Source organism: Nelumbo nucifera, chromosome 8 (genome assembly GCF_055504915.1).
Source record: "Nelumbo nucifera cultivar China Antique chromosome 8, China Antique-T2T, whole genome shotgun sequence".
NCBI lineage: Eukaryota > Viridiplantae > Streptophyta > Magnoliopsida > Proteales > Nelumbonaceae > Nelumbo > Nelumbo nucifera.
This window is the reverse complement of record NC_142656.1, coordinates 41,270,845-41,276,844: the sequence shown is the minus strand read 5'-3', so window position 1 is coordinate 41,276,844 and position 6,000 is coordinate 41,270,845.

Sequence of the window (6,000 nt, the reverse complement as noted above, 5' to 3'; positions counted from 1 at the left end):
TACCCGGGTTTCCAGGCCTCCAGTTCATTACGGCTATGACCAAGAAAGTTACTTAGTGGAAGCCATGACCAGTGAGGAGGATCCCGTGACTTATTCGAAAGCTATGTTGGACATAGATTCCTTGAAGTGGGTAGATGCCATAAGAGCTGAGATTGACTCAATGGAGACCAGTGGAGTCTGGACTCTAGTAGATCCGCTCCCTAGGGTAAAGGCATTTGGTTGCAAATGGATCAATAAGAGGAAAAAGGGCCCCGATGGTAAAATTGAGACCTATAAGGCTCGTCTTGTGGTGAAAGGGTACACTTAGAAAGAGGGAATCGATTATGAGGAAACCTTTTCGCCTGTGACCATGCTAAAATCCATTAGGATTCTACTAGCTGTAACAACATACCATGACTACGTGATTTGCCAAATGGATGTTAAAACCGTGTTCCTGAATTGAGATCTTATTGAAGATACCTACATGCAGCAACCACAAGGTTTCATAGCTACAGGTTAGGAACACATGGTATGTAAACTCAACCAATCCATATATGGATTTAAGCAAGCTTCTAGGAGTTGGAACATCCGGATGATCCATGTGTTTACAGGAAAACAGTGGGAGATAAGGTTACGTTCTTGGTTCTGTATGTAGATGACATTCTACTCTGGGAATGATGTGAGAATGTTAACTACGATGAAAGTATGGGTTTCGTAGCAATTCTCCATGAAAAATCTTGGAGAAGCCTCCTACATATTGGGTCTTCGGTTTTATAGAGATAGATCAAAGAGGATAATACGATTATCCCAGTCTTCTTACATTGACAAGATTGTCAAAAGATACAGCATGGAGAACCGCGAGAAAGGAAATGTTCTTTCAGACATGAAGTTACTCTCTCCAAGGGTATGTCTCCCAAGACTCTTGAAGAGATTGAGGGCATGAAAATGATTCCCTATGCCTCAGCCATAGGGAGCATCATGTATGCCATGCTATGCACTCATCCTGACATGGCTCAGGCATAGAGTGTTGTAAGCAAATACCAATCTAGCCTTGGGCAGGAGCATTGGATAGCCGAGTAACACATACTAACCTGCCTTTGAAGGACAAAAGGAGTTTTGTCTGGTATTCAATGGTAGTTCACTATAGATCGTTGGGTATACTAATACTGACCTCCAGTCAGACTTAGATGATATAATGTCTATATCTGGTTACATCTTTATGATAGGGGTCCTATGTAGTAAAAATAGCAGATTCCACAACCTAAGCCGAACACATTGCCGTAAGTGAGACTGCCTAATGAATGAAGGTGTTCATTATGGAATTTGGAATTCAGCACATCACCCATTCCTCTATTGTGTGACAACACTGGATCTACAGGAGTTTGATGTTAAAAGATTGCATCAATGGAGAATGTGACAGACCCATTGACTAAGCCATTGACATAGAAAGTGTTTTAGAAACACGCGGAAAGTCTGAGACTACGACTTGTACCAATTGGACCAAAGTGCAAGTGGGAGCTTTTAGACAGTGTATGCCCTTAGCTCCAATCAGAATGATGTACATTATAACATTTAATGTAAGTGAATAAAGTTCATATTTGATTCATGTTATTATGGTGTGTTTCTGTGTAATACCCTTAAATTGGACACATATGAGACTCGTGTTAGTTTAGAATCTTCACAGCCATTGGATAGATCTGGGGAGATTTATCCTGCCTAGACTGACACTAATGTGCTACCAAGTTGGTTGGGGTGGCTTGTCTCAGCTACCAAGGTGAGACCTGAGGTACATGCAGTGTGGGTTTTCTTGAAACTCTGAATCGGACCAGAATTCCAGTATTGCCCTAGATGTTGGAGATAGATGGGAAAAACTGGAATGTTACACCTAACCCCTAGAGTCGATTATGATACTACACTAGGTGTCAGATTGTGTTGTCTTTGATATGCCAATCAGTGAGATCCTTAGAGGGGGTCAAAACTTGGGTATGTTGGGACAGTTAGAGGATTCATCTGAGTGGGTTATCATAATGACAGGATTAGCCCCTTTGTTAGACAAAGTGAATGGTCGGGGATGCACTCTCTCTGATGGAAACCTAAATTTCCGACAGTTGATTTCAATCTTTGAAATTTGTTTTTGCAAAATATATTTATATAGAGATATACATATATATTTTATGGTTTCAAAATGTTTGCAAAAGGTTTTAATTCCTGGGATCCATGTGAGTAGAGAGTGCAACACTGTCCCTTACAGCATAGGGAAATATCCTCTATTGTCGGGCAGTGTTTGATCGTTATGGGCTGAGAGGTTAGTGTAAGACCATTGAGGGTAATACTTGATGGGTTAATCTTGCATTTGCCCACAGTCCTTGGGTTTTCATAAGGTGGTTGGACTCAAGGACTATTTAGTGTAAATGTTGGGCCCATTAAGAGCCCATAATGATGGACTCAGGGGTTCATTGCCTGCTAAGTGAATTCGGCTAGGCCTTGTAACAAAGGCTGGGCTGAACCTATCTGGCTGATGTGTAGATCAATGTTTGGGTCCCACACCATACAAAGAGTGCCAACTGGACAGTAGGTTAAGAGGTTAATTGAGCACATAAACTTAATGGGCCCAAAGCCCAATTCGAACTGGGTTTAAGTTAGTTAATTAAAAGGAGGCAAGATAGGATTTATAATCTGACTAGGATTAGCTGAAGGATAAGATAAGTCTTATCCATTCAAGAGTCTAGATCCAAATATCAGATTTGGATTAAGGAAGTCTCTCCTAATTGGAATAGGAGGCTGATCCCGAGAAAGCTATAAATAAAAGGGGGCGAATTCCTTAGTCATACACAACACAACAATCTGTAGAGTTCTTCCCTGTTTTTGTCGCCCCTTCCCAGTTTGATCTCCACTTGTGGGAGTGATCAAGAATTGTTATTGATATTGCTTCTTGGAAAAAGAAGCGATCTGAATTCGTGCTCACCAGCCCTTTACTCCATTCTTATTGAAGAATTCGGTTCTTGCTGAAGAGTCGTCTTGCTGATCCTACTTAACTACACACTATGTCATTTTTAGTTGAAGCGGATTTTGGTTTTCTCTTTGGAAGTGAACACCTTCATTGGGAGTTACTGCTACTTCATATCAGGTATATCTCTCTCCTCTCTTTTTGTTTCAGATCTGGTTCAGTTTTGGTTCAAGATTGATCATTGAAAATGCAATTTTCTAAAATAGGGAATGTGATGCCCAGATGGGAGAGAGAGAAATTTTTGAAATTTCGCCCAACCTTCTTGCAGGGTTCGGCCATCCATATGATGGATCTCTCATCCCTTCATATTGAGTCTAACAGTTTGATTCCTAAGACTATTATGAGTCTAATAGTTTGACTCGTAGGGTTATTATGAGTTTAGAGTCTATAAATATGTATGGACATTTTACAGAAAGGCAATGGATTATATTGAGTTTTCTTTAGCTTATGGTATCTATGGTGAGTGATTCTCATGCCCTAGAGTGATTCTAGGCACCTTGTGAGTGATTCCAGGTATTTTCTCTCTTCTTTCTCTCCCTATTTTCTCTCTTATTCATTCAAGAAGCCATTATAGCCATTGGCAGCCATAAAACTCTGATCAAGAATACCATTCAACATTCTCTAAGGACTAGAACTGAGCTGGTCCTACATCAGTTTGGTATCAGAGTTAATGGTTTATTCACTATGTTCTCACAAAGTGACCGATTATATATGCCTAGGGTATCTTCTAGACAATCTTATAGGTCTAGAATCAGTGATGATTGGGTTTTTGAACAATATGAAGGGTCTTTGGTTGACTTATTTGAGAAGATGGTGGAAGAAAACATATCTAATAATGTTGGCTATGAAAGCAAGGTTTTCAAGCATGTTAGAAGAAAAGGGAAATACCAGATTTCAAAGGAGATGATGATTCGTAAGCATTCTTTGATTGGGTTGCTGAACTAGAAGAATATTTTGATTGGCATGATATGCTTGATAAACAAAGGATTAGATTTGCACTTGTGAAGCTGACGGGTCATGCTAAAGTATGGTGGAGAACTCTTGAACAACGACTAGAAAATAGAGGCGATGATCCAATTAGTACATGGGCAGAGAGGAAGGGGTGTTTGCAAGAAAAGTACATCCCACTAGACTTCCATGATGATCTATATATGGAGTTGACTAATTTCAAGCAAAAAAAAAAGAAGCAACAGGTTACAACAAAGAACTTGAAGTCAATGGGAAAAAGGTACAAAGTTAAAAAGAAAGTAGAAGAATATTTTGATTGGCATGATATGCTTGATAAACAAAGGATTAGATTTGCGTGTATGAAGTTGATGGGTCATTGCTAAAGTATGGTGGAGAACTCTTGAACAACGACTAGAAAATAGAGGCGATGATCCAATTAGTACATGGGTAGAGATGAAGAAGTGTTTGCAAGAAAAGTATATCCCAATAGATTTCCATGATGATCTATATATGGAGTTGACTAATTTCAAGCAAAAAAAGAAGCAACAGGTTACAAAAAAGAACTTGAAGTCAATGGGAAAAAGGTACAAAGTTAAAAAGAAAGTAGATAATTCCTTGCAAGTTGATGTCTATCTTAGAGCTAAAGTTGAGGATAAAGCTAAAGAAGAAGAATTTAAAGCTATAGAAGTTGTAGATATTAAAAATCAAGAGGGTGGAGGCCAAGAAAAAGTATAAATTGTTGGAGTTTCTAACACTTATTGTCAACTTGAGGTAAAAGATCGAGAAGAAATAAAAGTGGAGCAAGTTAAAGAAATTCAGGTGCAAGATAAAAATGTGCTGATTGTAGTAGATCCTAGTAAGGAAGTAAGTGACTTTACCTTACAAGTTCCACTAGAACTAATTCAAGAATTAGAACCTAACATAGCACAAGTTCTACCAACAGCAACAATGGAAGGAGTCCTAAAGCTTGTTGAAGAACCATGGATTTTGCTCAAAGTCAAACTGTTTGATGGTAGAGTAAAACCGTGAAGGGATGAGAGATCCATCATATGGATGGCTGAACCCTGCAGGAAGGTTGGGCGAAATTTCAAAAATTTCTCTCTCTCCCATGTGGGAATCACATTCCCTATTTTTGAAAACTGCATTTTCAATGATCAATCTTGAAACCAAAGTGGACCAGATCTGAAACCAAAAGGTAGGAGAGGGATATATCTGATATGGAGTAACAGTAACTCCCAACGAAGGTGTTCACGCCCAAGGAAAAACCAAATACTGCTCCCACTGAATATGACACAATGTGAGATGGAGCAGAATCAATAGAATGACTCTTCAGCAAGAACCAAATTCTTCAACAAGAATGTGATGGAGGGCTGGTGAGCACGACTTCAGATTACCTTTTCTACCAAAAGGTAATATCAAGAACCTTTCTTGATCACTCCTACAGGTGGAGATCAAACTGACAGGGGCAGCAAGAGCAGGAAAGAGCAGAAGATAGGAGTAGTCAAACTGTAGATTCTTCTCTCTTTGTAATCTGCGAACTGATTATTGTGTGTTGGAGGTTCTCCCTGCTCCTCTATTTATAGCCTTTAAAGAGAGCATCTCCTAATCCAAATCTTGTATTTGGATCTGAACTCTCTTTAAGAGATAAGGATAATCCCTTATCTTATCTGTAGATAAAGATCAACCTTCCTAATCAAATTAGGAGTTTCCTGATCCAAATCTTTATTTGGATCTGGACTCTCTGAGTGGATAAGGATAATCCCTTATCCTATCTGTTAATCTAAATTCCAGAATCGTCCCTAATTAATTAATCTTATTAAGCTAGTTCAAAATGAGGCTTTAGGCCCATTAAGTCTATATGCTCACTTAACCTCCTAAATGCTGCCCAGTTGGCTATCTTAGTATAGCATGAGACCCAAACATTGATCTACACATCAGCCACATGGATTCAGCACAACCTCTGTTACATGGCCTGGCCGAATTCACTGTAGGGGGCAGTGAACCCCTGAGTCCATCACCATGGGCTCTTAATGGGCCCAACATTTACACTAAATGGTCCTTGGTTC